This window comes from Impatiens glandulifera, chromosome 4, assembly GCF_907164915.1.
Source record: "Impatiens glandulifera chromosome 4, dImpGla2.1, whole genome shotgun sequence".
Lineage (NCBI taxonomy): Eukaryota > Viridiplantae > Streptophyta > Magnoliopsida > Ericales > Balsaminaceae > Impatiens > Impatiens glandulifera.
Genome location: NC_061865.1, coordinates 58,992,459 through 59,010,673, shown reverse-complemented (window position 1 = coordinate 59,010,673; position 18,215 = coordinate 58,992,459). Strand labels below are relative to the sequence as shown.

General features: G+C 28.6%; 1 pseudogene; it reads left to right on the top strand.

The window, feature by feature from the left end:
- Positions 1-7,681: 7,681 nt before the first annotated feature.
- On the top strand, positions 7,682-9,262 carry LOC124935560 (annotated as a pseudogene).
- Positions 9,263-18,215: the final 8,953 nt, after the last annotated feature.

Below are 18,215 nucleotides of genomic sequence, written 5' to 3'. Positions count from 1 at the left end.
GCTGGTCATATTTTTTGGTAGGCAGGACCCGTTTTATGGATTCCAGTGAATGATCTGGATCTTATCCTGCGGGCTGGAACCCGTGGAATTTTATAACGGGGCCCTGTCCTAAATATTGGAAAGCATATATATATTTAGGGTTTCATTATCGACCAATGCATTTAATTCACAATTCTATTATTATGATAATCATGGAAGTTTCATTGGGTAAATCAGTTGAGTCAGTTGGAAAACTCATTTATCATCTTGAAAATCTCTGTGCTCGTTAAAATTTGTTCTTTTTGTTTGATCATTGATGAACTATTTTGTGTTGTGCTTTTTTAAATGTTTTTCTTTCAAATTTTGTAATGCTTTTGTCGTTGAGCTTAAACGACTCTCATTTATATCATTTTGCATCGACCATTTAAAAAAAAAATTAAGTTCGGATCGGATTAGGATTATCCAAACTATCTAAATAAAATTATATATTTTCAATTTATTTTTCTTTGAATTACATTAAACCTCAAAATAATATATTTTTTACTGCAACGTTTAGTCAACAAATTTATTTTTTTCAGATTCAAATTTTAAATAAACAAAATTAATTATAACATTACAAATTTAATAATATTTTTTTATAATTAAACATAATAAACATTAAATAATTTATTAATTAAAATTTTGTAATCCAAGAGATGAGTATTTGATTTGATGACAAATCCGAACCCAATTCAAATTACAAAGTTATATTAACTATTTCAATTTGGATTAAATTCGGATTGAATTTGAAAAGTTTAATTAATTTAAAATAATTTGAATTAAAAATGTTTTCCATAAGAGTACTACAACTATGTACAAATATATGAATGTGATTATTTAATTATAATTTATATTCATGAATTTAGTTTAAATTCATGAATGAATTAAGTTTAGTAATATTCATAAATGTATTTAATTTATTTAAATTTATGCATCTATAATTTATTTAAATTCATGTATCTATAATTTAATTACATTTGAGAATTTATTTAAATTTATGCATATATAATTTACTAAAATTCATGAATATCTCGATAAATTAATAAATTATTATTTTATCCATTAATTAATAAATTATTAATTTATCGATTAATTAATATTTCGATTAATTAATAATTTTTTCTAGTCCCAAGAGTATTAATTTATCGAGGTTTTACTGTATCTTGAATAAAACTAAACACAATAATGCCTCCAACCAACAAAAGTCTCAAATTGATCCGATTCATGGAATTATTAACCTTGTAACAACCAACATAAATGTCTTGTAACTTGATCCATATTAGAAAACCTACAGACAACTCTAAAGGTAAAATTTGAAATTGAAACTATCTTTCAAGACGATGAGATGTCGGTAGGGATGACAATGAGATAGATTGGACAAACAATGCGTTTATCATCTCTGTTCCATTCTATTTTGGAGATTATTTTTACTAACATCTGATTAGAAAATGTATTTATCAAAACAGAACATTTTCTAAATTAATTGTGTATAAAAAAATGAGAAAAAACTAATAAAATTAAAACAATAATGTAAGACAAGTTTTAGCGTGAAAAACCTCTACAAATCGAGAGTAAAATCATGAGATGTATATTGATCACTTAATAATTCATTATTATAAATAATGTTACAAGTAAGGATTCACTCTAATTATAACTAAACTAGAGTCATTGTCGATTGTATCAAGATCACACAACAATTTTAGCAAATAACAACAAAGAATAAGAAATAGTAGGATGAACAAAAAATACAAAAAATACAAATTCTACAATTCTAATTTTTTATCGGACTAACTTAAAAACCTAAAAAAATAGATTTTCACCGTTCAAAACGTAGCTCCAGAAATAAACAACGAGATGCAAAAATTTGAAGTCAATCAAACGATGCAAACTCTGAAAAGATATGTTCTTGGGCTGCCACCCAAACCTGAATATGTTCTTTGTTTAATATCTCTTTTCTTGTTGTCTAGAAAACCCAAAAATCTAGATGAAAATAATGTCCATTCACATTATATTATGTGGGCCTAAATAAATGCCACACCAAGTTGGGTTTCTCCAACCATGAGGAAAAATATAACATTATTCTCGTCCTGTTCTATTTCAGGGAATTCTTGCGGGACACTGTTTTTTTTGGGAAAACGGTTAGATCAATTTTATTAAAATTCCAAAAGTGGGAGGGTTGAAAATCAAAGCTAGACAAATTCTAGCTATGATTAAAGATAACAATCAAAAGATCCTAAAAAAATTGATTAGTAACATTTATACATTATAAAAATGAGAGATTATAATAAACAGAAAAGACTACATTCAAACCTAACATGCGGGACACCGTTATATCATATTTAAAAAAAAAACTTTGATAAAATTATATTAAACGAAGTTTTTTTTAATACTATATATATGGTAAAATTTGAAATTCTATATTGTTATAAAGAAATAAATTTTAAACTTTTATAAAATATAAAAAATAATTATATTCATAATGTTATATTTAATTGTGATTATTTATATTTAGTCGGACATAAAACATAAATACCATACCACAGTTAATCCCTGATCAACTATCGGTTAAACGGAAGAAAATTGTCCTAAACAGAATAATTCGAATGAGAAAGCAGGACGGATTATAATTGTCCCACTTAAATTTGGGTCACTTAATCCAATGTTTGTTTAATTTGTTTCCTAACCCGGATACTTGTTTTCTTTTGTGAGTAATGTGTTTCATTTTTATTTATTTTGAGTTTTACATGGTTTTGGCTCCTATTTATAATTATTTCAATGTTTTTCTAACTTATGAGAATTTGTGTTATAGTTTATGCCAAATACTTTGTTGGTTTATTTCGTTATAGCATTCAAATATAGGTAAAATGTGAATTAGTGAAAAGATAGTATCATTTCAAACAAAATATTGTCTTAGTTTTTTTTAATAAAGTTTATATTATTAAAAAAATAGTTAAATATTTGAAAAAAACTATATGTTAAAAAAGGAAATAAAAAAATATTAAAAAAATACCATTAGAATTATATGTTTATTAGAATTGTAAGCATGCAAATTTCACCTATCATAATTTATAAATAATATTATTAAATAATCCAAAAAAGAGATCAAATTAGAATTTATTATTGCGACAATTAAACACTAATCAGAAAAATTAAATTAAAATTCAAAAATAATTTGAGATTAAAATATTTTATTTATTTTACCCAAATTAAATCCAAGAAGGAGTTAAAATTATTTAATTATGATTTTAAACATAAACTATTTATAATTTATAGCTTAAAAAAGTTAAGTAAATACCCAAAATATCCAAAAATAAAAATAATGAACAAAATCTTATTATATTTCCAGAAATAATTATTGTGGAATTTTCGGTGAAGAAAAACGCAAGAAAAGTTTTAAAATTTGATTTCAAATAACATTTTAATAAAAAATAAAACTAATAATCATGTGCAGTCGAAATTATTTTTAATTGATGCAAAATTTGGACAATTGGATTGCCCAGGAATCAACCACGCATGCCTGCGCCCGGTCTACACAGAAGCAACTAACGGGACGTCACACCTGTTAGCCCAGCCGCCCAGACGCCAACAGAACGTTGACGGATCGCCAACGACGCGTTTTGGACAAATTAAAACGGCGTCGTTTTTATTCTTTTCGTAGATTCCTGCAAGCCGCGACAATCTTCGACGATCTTCCAGAAGCTCTAGCTTCTTTGTTAGTTGATCTTATCCTCTGATTTTTCCACCAATCGGCTCGCCTTTAATAACCCTATACTTAGGATTAACACATTACCCTAGAACTAGGCTACCACGAATATGATAAAATTATGAATATAACTTCGGATGATCAAATTGAAGTCGAATTCCTCCTCCTCAACCGACCTAAAACTACTATAAATAGTTCTTTTGTGATCCTCTATCAATCCATTACACAAACATCACATATTATAGTTAAAATCAAATATTCAATTTTTTGCCAAGAACTGGTTTTTATGAAAAACATCTCTGGCGATCAAACATTTGATTCAGGCTTCTAGAAAGCTTTCAATACCTCCAAGGAGTGTTCTCCAACTATTTGTAAGCATTCATATTCTTTGAATTTCAATTTGTGATTGAAAGTTAATTTTTACCAAGTTTGATATTTTCTAGGGTTTTAATTGTGTGATTTTTTTTGTTTAGAATTAATCCCTAGATGTTATATGAACTTTCTGTTGAAAGAGATTGAACCAAATCAATCTTAAACTAAAAAAACGAAAATTTGAATTGAAATTCTGAATTTTTTAAAATTTATGTTCTTGAGCTTTAATCTTGAATTTTTGATTCAAATAGCTGCTAAACGTGTTTGTAAACATTGTAAGATGATATTTCATCTTAAAAAATTATAGAGCTGCTATGATTTTTTTTTTTCGTTGTGTTCAATTATGTTCATCATTTCAAAGCTAATAGAACAAAAATCAGACCTTGAAATGACCTAATTCAAAATATCCTAAATTTTGACCTAAAAATGATTTTTAAAAATTGATTTTTGTAAAGATCGATTGATCGTGATTAGGGGTAGGGCTTTTGTTCCCCATAATCATATGAATCATTTGCAACTTACAGATTATGATTCCATGATCTGTATCAAAAGTTATAGCTTCTGCAATTCTTGACCAAATCAAAAACACTCGGTCCCTAGCGATCGAGTCCTGTAGGGTCGGGACCGAGAAATAGGATCGAGAATCTTGAGTCCAGACCGAGACCAATGATCGATGTTCTTGAGTTAGGACCAAGACTAAGGACTGATATTTTGAGTTAGGACTGAGACTCAAGACCAGGGTTCTTGAGCAAGGTCTGATGAGTCTGAACGAGGTTTCTACCTCGAACCGAGAAGTCAGACCTAAGACTGCACCTCCCAGGTCCACAACTGATAAACCTAGACTTGGGACTGAGCCTCCCAGACCTAGGACCAAGCATCCCGAGTTTAGGACCGAGCCTCCTGAACCCTAGGACCAGGCCCTCCGGTCCCTCGACCATGTAGTCCGAGTTCGAGACCGAGCCCTCCAGTCCCTTGACCCATGCTCCTAAGCCCTGGTCCGGACCAACCCAGTCTAGACCGAGCCCGTTCGAGCCTAGATCACCAAAACTGTACCAAGACCCTAGGACTCCGGTCCTAAGACCTGTTTGGTTCCACTTTTCAAAATCCAAAATTATTTTTATAATTTTGGAACCCTAATTCATTTTTAAATAATCTCGAAAGATCATAAAGTGATATTTAAATATTTTTGAAATATTTCCTAAATAAATATTTTGTCTAAGGCCTTGTTTGGAGTTTATTTTTAAATTCTAACATTTTTCTAATATTTTTAGGGTTTTTTAATTAATATTATATCAACGCAATCGCATGTACGCCTTTTAAATAATTTTATACAACTATTTACGCAATTTAAACATATCCTTGTTTAGGACCCCCGAACTACTAATTTAAGAAAATAAATGTTATAAATAAATCTTATAATAGTCAAACCTTGTTTATTTTAAAATTTAAAACCGCCATTTGACGGGCGCGGAAGACATAGCCTTTTCCAAGCGTAACCAAAAACAGAATCCTTTACATAAACTCTGGTATAAAATACGTTCGTACACGTACATTTTAATAAAAAAAATTAAAAATAATTTAGCGACTTTAATTTCAATTAAATAATCTTTTAAATTAATTATGATTGATTAATTTAAATCGGATTTTGGTTAAATTGTTATTTGACATTATTAAAATTTGAACAAAATTAATTATTTTTACATAATTAATTTCAAAAGCTCTCATGTATTCTCTAAATCTTTTAAAATAAATATTTAATCATGTATCGAACCTCGAGTCATCCCGCAATATTCTCCGTATTGGACACGTGTTAAGCGGGGGGAAAGTGATTCCTAGAGCTACAGTTTAGTTGTTTTAGCTTATTATCTAATTATTCTTTATATCATGATTCAATTTATGTTATTCGTTAAAATTAGGACTTATTTACACATAATAATTACTCTAAAAATCTCAAAAATTGGCTACATAATTAGATTTCCATATTTTACAATATAATAACAATAATTATTATTTATTATTATTATTATTATTATTTTTTTTTTTATTTATTTTTTTTTTGTTGTTGTTGTTGTTGCTGCTGCTAGGATCACAGGTTAGATAGCTAGAGAAGAAAAATTAAGCTTCCAAACAGATAATATGGATTGCAATCCTCTTGAACTTCCAAAAATTAGGTTTAATTGGCCTCATAAAACAAATCAAATTATTGGAGGCCACAATTATATATAAGGTTGGATTCAGTCTGTATTTGTATTTGTTTGACTTCTCTCTAACCTAACAAACCGATTATCCATTTCATATTATTAATATTGCATAAAACATCTCAAAATAAATTGAAACATAATCTAATCATTGTTATTGCATTAAAGAACATTGTATTATATATTGTCTCACATATGACCCATGGAATCTAATAATTTGTACTAATATTTAGAAACTATCATGAATCAACTTCATAATTGCCTCATCCTTCCATAATCTTTGATCATCAAGTGATAGTTCATTAAATATTAAAAGTAAGCACCCCCACAAAAAAATATTGTTAGTTTACAAATTGGTAATGACTTCTTTGATAATGGAAATAATTAAAAGACTATTTGAAAATGATTAATTTTATATTCACATTTATAAAATATTTTTTATTTTAAACAATTGTGTATGATCCTTCCTAGTTGTATGCAAAATTTCTTCATAAACGACTAACTTTCGGAAACTCGATCAATATCAAAAAATTATTCTCACTTTCATCAATTGAAATATCTAGACAGAACAAAATTAATACTTATTATATGAAGGTCAAACATTTGCCTCCCTCATTTGTGCCATAATTAAATTAATCACTTTCATGTTTCAAATATTTTACTAATAATTTTAAATATTTCCTGAATATTTGATTTACTAAATGATTAGGGTTAAAGGGAACAAATTAAACCCAAATCAAACAAATATTATGGAAAGAATCTCTCATAAATATGAAAAAAAAAGTCAGGCAAAATAAGGACAAATCATATATATATATATATATATATATATATATATATATATATATATATATATATATATATATATATATATATATATATATTATTCAAAACAATGAAAAACATATTAAAATAATGAAAAAATACATGTAAAATACTTTAAAACAAAAGATAAATATAATAATTTTTATTAAAAATATAAAAATAACTCTAGATTAGATAATATCGTCTGATATATTGTTAAGGGTGAACGAATACAAATTCAAGAAAGAAGTGATTACCAATACAATTACAATTTAACAAATTAATAACTTATCAACCAATCAAAAATATTCAAATCACAAAAGTTTGTGACAAACATCCTAAATAAAATGTCAATCAAAATACTCAAAACAAAACAATAACCACAACTCAAATCTAATTTGGCAACAATTGAAGACTAAAGAAAAATTACTTTCAAAATTCTTTATAATTTTTTTTTAGAAAGGTGAACTATATAGGTTTATTAAATAAGATATTATCAAAAACTAATCAAACAAGTCCTAGAGAGCTATGGGGTATAAAAGAACCCTCAAAATCCCAATAACACAAAACCAAAAGAAGTTTAGAAATGAAGAATTATGTTTTTGCCATCTTCTTCTTCTTCTTGCTAAGTTCTCTCCTCATCCTAAAATGGCTACTAAATCCTCAAAAGAAAAACCTACCCCCTTCCCCTCCAAAGCTCCCAATCATCGGCCATCTCCACCACTTCGGCACACATCCTCACCGCTCTCTTCTCTCCTTATCCCGCCGTCATGGCCCCATCATGCTTCTCAAACTAGGCAGTTACTCCGCCGTCGTGATCTCCTCCGCCTCAGCCGCTAGAGAAATCATGAGGACACACGACCTCATATTCTCCAACCCCCTTGAGTCCAAGATCAACCGCAAGCTCTTCTACGATCTCAAAGACATCTCTGCTGCTCCATACGGAGAATATTGGCGGCAATTGAAAAGTATATGTGTCCTTCAGCTGTTGAGCAGCCACAAGGTCAAGTCTTTCCGGCCTGTACGGGAAGAAGAGATTTTGCTGATGGTTGAGAGAATCGAGGAAGCTAGGAGGAAGAACATCCCGGTGAATCTGAGCGAGACGTTCTCGAAGTTAGCCAATGATGTGGTTTGCAGGGTTTCATTGGGAAGGAAATACGATGAGAGAGTAGATGGAAGGAGTTTCAGACGTCTGTTAATGGAGTTTCTACAATTGTTAGGGACGGTGAACGTTGGGGATTTCTTGCCGTGGCTCGGTTGGATCAATAAGGTGAACGGACTGGACACCACCGTGAATAGGGTGGCTAAAGAGATGGACGAGTTCTTAGAGGAAGTGATGAAGAAAAAAATGAAAGAAAATGGAGAGAGAAATGATGAAATAATTGGTGGCAAAAGGAAAGAGGATTTTCTTGATATTTTATTAAGAATTCAAATGAATCAAGAAGCTGGTGGTGTATTCATTGAAAGAGATAGTGTGAAAGCCTTAATTTTGGTGGGTCATTTAAATAATGTTTATTATCACCATGAAATGATCTTAAAATGAAGCGGTATCATACATTAATTTGCAGGATATGCTATTAGGTGGAACAACTACAACATCTACCGTCTCAGAATGGGCGATGACAGAACTAATGAGACATCCAAAAATAATGAAAAAGTTGCAGACAGAGGTGAGAAAAGTTGCTAATGGAAAAAGTATGATATCAGAAGAAGATATACAAAACATGCCTTACTTGAGAGCAGTCATTAAAGAAACTTTAAGATATCACACTCCCGTTCCACTCCTCCCCCTAAGGTTAGCATCTCAAGATGTTAATGTCATGGGCTATGACATAGCGGCTGGCACTTTGATCTTCATCAACAAATGGGCAATATGTAGAGATCCAATTTCGTGGGAAAACTCAGAAGAGTTTAAACCTGAAAGGTTCATGAACTCTGAAATTGATTACAAGGGGCATCATTTCGAGTTCATACCTTTCGGAGCTGGTAGAAGGGGTTGCCCGGAATCTCATTTAGCATCGCTGTTAGTGAGCTTACACTAGCTAACACTGTCAACAAATTCAATTGGGTGTTGCCCGATAGAAAAGATGGAGATGACTTGGATGTAGATGAATGCAATGGCATCACAGTTCATCGTAAAAACTCTCTTATAGCTCTTGCAACTTAAAACAAATATTTTTATCAATAAAATTGATACATAATATGTTTTATTTTCAACTATATTCTAACTAAATTATAATTAAAATAAATAAATTAATTAGAACGTTAAATTTAAAATATTTGTAAATAATATCTTAAAATGTTATGATGATCAAATAATTGTAATATTTATTGTATATTGAGTCCATTGTCAACAATGGATATAAATTGTTTATTATACTTGATCTTCCAATGACAATAAATTAATTAAAGAAATCGTAAAACTCAAATAAGAATACTTTTTACAAGATTCCGTGGTGGTTCGATTAAATCGAATAAATATTTCTGGTATTCGACTTGGGAACCTTAGGTACTGCTTTATTCATTGCTTAATTAATCGTTACAACGTAGGCATTTGTGTTCAACAATAATAATATTATGACCACAAAATTAAAATTTATTATAATAATTATAAACTTAAAAAAATAAAATACATACAGATAAAAAAACTTTCATAATATATATTAAAATATTAATATAATAATTATAAGTGAAAAATATACAATAATATTTACCTAGAAAAGTATAGAATAGACATAATAGAGGGATAGGAAAAAATATTATAGATTCAAACTTCTCCACCGATGTCTGTTTCTTATCCTTTTTCCTAATTTTCGTCTCTATGCTAGAGACTATTCGTGGATTGCGATTTGAATCCAATTTTATACTTTCTTGCATTTTCCTTTCCGAGTGTCCTAGTAAGTAGTAACTAAGTTTCGTAATAGCCCTAAGTTATCTAGGGCTGGAAATGAGTCAAGTTATTTAGGACTGAAAATGAGTCAAGCTATTCGTGAGCCGTTCGGTTAAAGCTCGATTTGAACTTAACTTTGACCAAGTTCGAGTCAAGCTTGAGCAACTCGTTTAATATTCGAGCCGAGCTCGAGTTCATATAATACTTGTTTAGAGTTTTTTCGAGCATATACTAAATAATATATATTTTTTTATTTTAATATTAAACCTAAAATCTATAACAAATATTTTCAAAATTAAAAACTCTAATTCTCTAATCCATCGTGTAATCGTTAGTTAATATATTATATTATTTATTTCTTTATATATTGTTGATGCTATTGGGTGTGAAGAAAAAAATAAAAAAAATAAAATAAGATAAAGATAAAGATAAAATGTATCTTACTCATAATAAATAGTTAACTGAAAATTTAGAAAGAAAAAAAAATCAAGTCTAAACAAATAAAATAAGAGAGAGAAAATGAGCATAAATAATTTGTCAAACTACGTGCGAAAGTCACGATAGAGAAGATACAAGTTTTATACCCTTGAAGTCTTTATTCATGTTCGTTTTGATCCTAAGCTTTATTTAATATTTAAAACCAAACAACCCTAAAAAAACAAAATAAGACACTTCTTTTCTTCTTCAACCAACCACCTTGAAATGAATATAAAATTAAACACAATAATCCTCCCACCAACAAACGTCTCAAATTGACCTGATTCATATAATTATTAACCTTCTAAGAATATAAATTTCTTGTAACTTGGATCGGAAAAGTGATTGAATATACAATTACAAATAACGTTCTTCCGAAACTATCCGCATACACTATGAGATGTCAGTAGGGATTACAATAAGGCAGATCTTGACGAAAAATGCATTACCATCACCACACTATTATATTCTGTGAATTTGTTTCTACTACCATATTAAACAAATTAAACACAATATTAAATCTCTTTTCAAATAATAGAAATCTGTTTAAACAAGTAGAATAAAATTATTAAGCAAATTTAAAAGGGATTAGAACTTATTGTAAAATAAAGATTGTGAAGATATCAGATTGTAAATTAAGCTTCGTACTTGATTAATCGATACATATAGAGATTTTGATATTAAGAGTTTTGAGTACTTCATAAGATAAAAGATTTTAAAATTTAAATTAAATTTGTTTCCACTTTGATATCTTATTAAACAAAACCGATGATATGGTTGTCCAATGACTCCCAATTTCGATTTTGGAAGTTATCATAATTATCTAATAAGAAGGTTTATATCTTTTTAAATGAAGAATTTTCAAATATTTATAAATTTTGTACCTTTCAATTCATAGATTTAAATCTACCCTTATGAAGAGGATATTGCCGTGGAAACTCTCAAAGAAAAAAAAAAATAGTCAGACAAAAACAAAAGTAAGGACAAAATTAAGTTACTAATTAGTCAACCAATCTTTTTTTCTATATCATTAGATCAATCAATCAAATATTATAATTTTTTTAATTATTTAAAGGTCAATGTGATTCAAACTTCAAAATTATTAATTTTATAAATTAAAATATTAAAATACCTTAAACTTTATTTATTTTAAATATATATAAACATTATAAACAAATTCTTACTATATTGTAATCTCACATTACTATATTATTATTTAGCATTACAAACATTTAACACCAACAATGTTTTTTTTGGGTTCAATTTAATCATTTTCAAAGATAAATCATAATTTAATTTTCCCTCTAATTCATTTAAACAACAAATAAATCAAATATTAAACAGTAAATTATATTAAAATAAATTATATTATTAATCATCATACAAAAATTACCATTGATTCTAAGTTAGAAGTTGGTTCATCTTTTTCAAATAGAATTCTTAAAACACTTAAAGTCTCCATTGTTCATCCTCCATTGTTGTTGTTGACAGATAAATTGATCAGCAGTAAATCTTCATATGAATTAATCCAGACAGACAGAGAAATGAAAGAAACCTAGCTAGGTTTTGTCAAGAGCTCATATTCGTAAAAGAGTGAAGCAACTTCTAGCTTAGAAACGATGGTAATGGCTGGATGGATGGATCAGACTTCAATAATATATAAACAGAGTTTGAGAAGATACATATAGAGAGAGAAGGACGCCATTGATGAGAGCTTCGAAGGAGAGACAAGATGATGATGATGATGAGCCTGTGCGGCTGTGGAAGATGAAGGTGCTTCTAGGGTTTATATATAAAATGGAGGAGTAGGCGGGGTGGCGGCGGTTGCTAGGTTAAATATTGATTAATTATAAGCTAGGGTTACATAAATAAATAACGGGCTTATTTCATAAAATAATTATTTGGGGCCCAAATAACTTTGTTTTAAATGGCTAAACCTAAACTAATTAAATAAAACAATCCTACATTAATACAAGTTTAAGAATACACCTAGTTTATATAGATTTTATTTATTTACATATACAACTTTTTTTTTGTGTGTTTGAATAAATAAAATTTTTTAATGATGTTTTTCAAAATTATTTTTAATGCTTGTAAATTGTAGTGTATAAATAATAGCTTCATAAACTATTGCACCAATATTTAATTACATTTTTTCATATTTTATTTATATTTATTTATTAGAGCAAATATTTGTTTTTGTTCAAATGAAATTCTCAAAACTAATATATTTTAAAATATACCTAATATTAGTGGTCACAAGTTTAAAAATATACCCGCAAACACACTTAACTATTTAATTAGGCGCAAACACACTTAACTATTTAATTAGGCGCGCATAACTTGACGTGTCTGATAGGCTCGAACTCAGGACCTATCAAGGAGAATGAGAATATTTACCTCTTGTTTCTTTTAGGCTAAAAGATAACAAAATATGGATATTCTCAGCTTTCTTGAGGTTGTGAGTTAAAACCTATCAGACATCAAGTTATGTGCCTAGTTAAATAGTTAGTTATGTTTGCGGGTTATGTGTTTAACCCGTTATTTCATTTTAACCACACCAAGATAGCCTACTCGTAAGATTCCATTTGGAATCATTTTTAGTTTAAGTAGAAACCATAGAGAAACCATATAACCGTGGGTGACATGCTATTTCTTCTTTAATTAAAAAAAATAAAAATATTAGCAAATTTTATAGATTATTATTGATAGTAAAACAACATTTAAAAAAAATAAGAACATGAGTACTTAAAAAACGTATTGTATTGAATACCTTGAATACCAATTATATGGAAGGAAGAAGCTAAGAAATCAAATAAAGGCAGCTTCGTTATATATGAAGGTTGAGGTAGAGGTGATAGAAAATGAAGGTGCGACTGCTTAAGTTTATACGTGATGTATTAGCTGCTAGGGGTTTATATATGGATTAATGGAGGCGGCGCTACTAGGGTTTAAATATGAATTAATAGAGGCGATTTGATTCTAGGGTTACAAAAAAATAAATAAAATGGCTTTTTTGATAGATAAAGATGGGCTCCCACATATATTGGGCTGATTATCGTCATTTTAAATTAATTAATCTTTTAAGATTTATAATTACTATAAGTTTAAAAATTTTACAATTATATATTTATAAATTAAATTAATTATTATTTATTTATTAAATTAATTAACTAATATTATTAATTTTATAAATATTATTAAATATATATAATTTTTTTAAGTTGTTTTAGTAAAATAAATATATTAATTATATTATATATATATATATATATATATATATATATATATATATATATAACAATAGATCATAACTAATATTTTTTAAATTAAATTTTTATAATTTTAAATAAACTCTCTATTTTACAGTTATACAAATCAATGTTACTTAAATTTTCTTTTTTTTTATTTTGCATGTATTAATAGATTATAATTATACTTATAAATGCGATGATCGATCTTTCATATATATATATATATATATATAATATAATGATATTTATTTCAAAAGTGTGTCGAAAACTGTGGTTAATTTAAATATATATTTACGAGAGTAAATGAATATTTGGGTCAGATTATGGGTTGACCCCTATAAACTTAAAACGATTAAAAATAAAATTAAAAATACTATATGTATATTTCGAATTTATAACCTAACAAAAACAAGTATAACATTTTAACCAATTCAGCTAATAAGACTTTATATTTCAAATTAAACTCAAATTTGATGAACTCAGAATATTTTAACAATATAATTTCAACTTTTTAACTATAATATAATATATATCTATATATATATATATAATGATGCTTAATTTCAAAATTTCCGAATTTATATATATTTGGGTCGAATTTTGAATTGACCCGTCCATAAATTTAAAACAGTTAAAAATAAAATTAAAAATGATATATGTATGTTTCGAACTTGGAACCTAATAAAACAAGTAAACTTTTAACCAACTAGGCTAATTAGACTTTATATTATAAATTCAACACTAAATTTGATAAATATATTACATTTTAACAATATAAGTTCAACTTTTTAACTAATATATATATATATATATATATATATATATATATATATATATATATATATATATATATATATATATATATATATATAATGATGCTTAATTTTAAAAGTGTCTAGATTTTCGGGTCGAGAGTTGTGGTTAATTTGGATATATATGTGAGAGTAAATGGATACTTGGGTCGAATTGTGGGTTGACCCGCCCATAAACTTAAAACGGTTAAAAATAAAATAAAAAATGTTATATGTATATTTCGAATTTGCAACCTAACAAAAACAAGTATAAACTTTTAACTAGTTAGGCTAATAAAACTTTATATTTTAAATTAAATATCAATTTGATGAACGCATGACCATGACATTTTAACAATATAAGTTGAACTTTTTAATTAATTAACTAATATATATATATATATATATATATATATAATGATGCTTAATTTCAAAAGTGTCCTGATTGTCGAGACTCGAGACGAGAGTTGTGGTTAATTTGGATATATACATGTGAGCAGTGGCGGATCTACTAAGGAGGCCTTGGGGGCCGGGCCTCCCCCAACCTTATTTTTTTTAATATAATAATTGGGCCCCACCTTTTTTTCTCTAGCGTATGGCTCATGTCTGATCTCTCATTCTCTCTATTTCTTCATCTCTTTTCCTCTGCCATAATTCCTATCCATCTGATCTCTCATTCTCTCTAATCTCTATTCCTTCATTCCTCCAAGCTCCAGCGGACATCAATTTCCCTTTTTTCTCCAGATACCAGCGGCAGAAGACAAGAAGTTTAACATCATTTCATTTTATTTCCACTATCATTTCAGCTTCAAGCCTTCAAGCTTCCCTATAGTTTACGCTTATTACAAGTTTTTTCCATTATCGACTTGTTATTTGTGCATTTTTATTTCAACTTATTGCTTACCATTGCAATTTGATTATTGAATGATTGATTATATGGTCTGAAATTATGTTTTATTTTTGAGTTTGTTGAAATCTGGCGTGAAATATATTTTCTTATAATTTTGATTATTATATAGATTTTGGATTGTAATTTGTAAGTAATTTTAGATAGTTTTTCCAAACCAATAGACAATAGATAGTTTGGTAAGGCTAATGTGCAACAAATAAATGTATTTGTTAGATTTTTAATTTTCTTTAATTGAAGACTTGAGAATTCTTGCTTAGAAATTGGTTGCAACAGAAAAACATATAGTCTTTCCATTAGTTTATCAATTGATAGAGTTGACTTTAATTTACCAGTTGCAACTGTATCCGTTAAAAAGTTTTTTCTGCAATGAAGACCGTGAAGACTGATTTGCGTAATCGAATGTGAGATGAATAGATGAATGATAGTTTAGTTGTATATGTTGAGAAAAATATTTTCTCAACAATTGAAAATGAGTCAATATTGCAATATTTTCAACAAATGAAATCTGGTACAATAAATTTGTACGTCTTCTTTTGTATTCTTTTGTATTGACTTATGAACAAATAATAATTTAGTAATTGTGCTTATTAGTATTTTGATTTAATCACCGAGTAAAATTTTATTTGATCGCCAAAAAATGCTATGTTACTATGTATTTATGTATTTGGCCCTTGAGAAAATATTTTTAGATCCGCCACTACCCTTGAGTCCAAGATCAACCGCAAGCCCTTCTACTTCTACGATCTCAAAGACATCTCTGCTGCTCCATACTGATAATACTGGCGGCAATTGAAAGGTATATGTGTCCTTCAGCTGTTGAGCAACCACAAGATCACCGGCCTGCACGGGAAGAAGAGATTTTGCTGATGGTTGAGAGAATCGAGGAAGCTAGAAGGAAGAACATCCCGGTGAATCTAATCGAGACGTTCTCGAAGTTAACCAATGATGTGGTTTGCAGGGTCTCATTGGGAAGGAAATACGATGAGGGAGTAGATGGAATGAGTTTCAGACGTCTGTTAATGGAGTTTCTACAATTGTTAGGGACAGTGAACGTTGGGGGATTTCTTGCCATGGCTCGGTTGGATCAATAAGGTGAACGAACTGGACACCACCGTGAATAGGGTGACTAAAGAGATGGACGAGTTCTTAGAGGAAGTGATGAAGGAAAATGGAGAGTGAAATGATGAAATAATTGGTGGCAAAAGGAAAGAGGATTTTCTTGATATTCTATTAAGAATTCAAGAATTCAGAAGAAGATATACAAAACATGCCCCTAAGATATCACATCTAAGATATCACACTCTCATTCCCCTTCTTCCCCCAAGGTTAACAACTCAAGATGTTAATGTCATGGGCGGCTGGCACTTTGATCTTCATCAACAAATGGGCAATATGTAGAGATCCACTTTCGTGGGAAAACTCGGAAGAGTTTAAGCCTGAACTCTGAAATTGATTACAAAGGGCATCATTTCGAGTTCATCCCTTTCGGAGCTGATAGAAGGGGTTGCCCGGGAATCTCATTTGGCATCGCTGTTAGTGAGCTTACACTAGCTAATACTATCAACAAATTAACACCCGATAAAAAAAGATGGAGATGACTTAGATGTAGATGAATGCAGTGGTATCACAGTTAGTAAAAACTATCTTATAGCTCTTGCAACTTAAAACAAATATTCTTATCAACAAAATTGATACATGTTATGTTTTATTTTCAACTATATTTTAAATAAATTACAATAAAAATAAATTAATTAATTAGAATCTTAAATTTAAGAGATTTGTAAATAATATCTTAAAAAGTTAAGATGATCACAAAATTGTAATATTTACTGTGGGTATAAGTTATTTATTATATTTGATCTTCCAATGACAATAAATGAATTATACTTATAATCTAAACAAAATTAGATACGAGGGAATTTGAAAGAAGGAATGACTTGAAATCATCTCATTAGTTAGAAAAAATAGAAAGTGTGAGGAGAGAGATGAAAAAGAAATTATTTTATTTTTCGGCCAATCTGATTGCGCACGTGATTCCCTCTCCCATTTTTCTTACTGAAATTCCCTAGTACTTATTTTTGACTTAAAGGAAAGAAAGCGTGGAGCTCAAATAACTCACTCAGAACACTTTTTAAAAGATTCCGTGGTACGATTAAATCGAATAAACCCTTCTGGAATAAATATTCGGCCGCTTGGGAACCTTCAGGTACTGTTTTATTCAATGTTTGCTCAATTACTCGTTTACCCGCAAATGCAATGTAGTCAATTACTCGTTTACCCGCAAATGCAATGTAGGCATTGGGTTCAGCAATAATGATATTATAACCCACAAAATTAAAATTTATTATAATAATTATAAACTTAAATATATAATTATATAAAAACTTTCATAGTATATATAAAATATTAATATAATAATTATAAGTGAAAAATATATAATAATATTTACCTAGAAGAGGATAGGAATAGACACCTATGTATGTTTCTTCTCCTTTTTCCTAATTTAGGTCTCTATATTAAAGACTATTCGTGGATTGTGATTTGAATCCAATTTTATACTTCCTTGCAATTTTCTATTATAAGTGTAGCAGTAATTAAGTTCTTGGTAATAATCCTTAGTCACTCCTCGTGAGTTGTTCGGTTAAAGTTTGAAATGAACTTGACTTTGATTAAGTTCGAGTCGAGCTCGAGCCGACTTGTTTAATATTTGAGTCGAACTCGGGCTCATATAATATTTGTTTGATGACTTATCGAGTTTTTTTAAGCCTGATACTAAATAATATATATTTTATTTATTT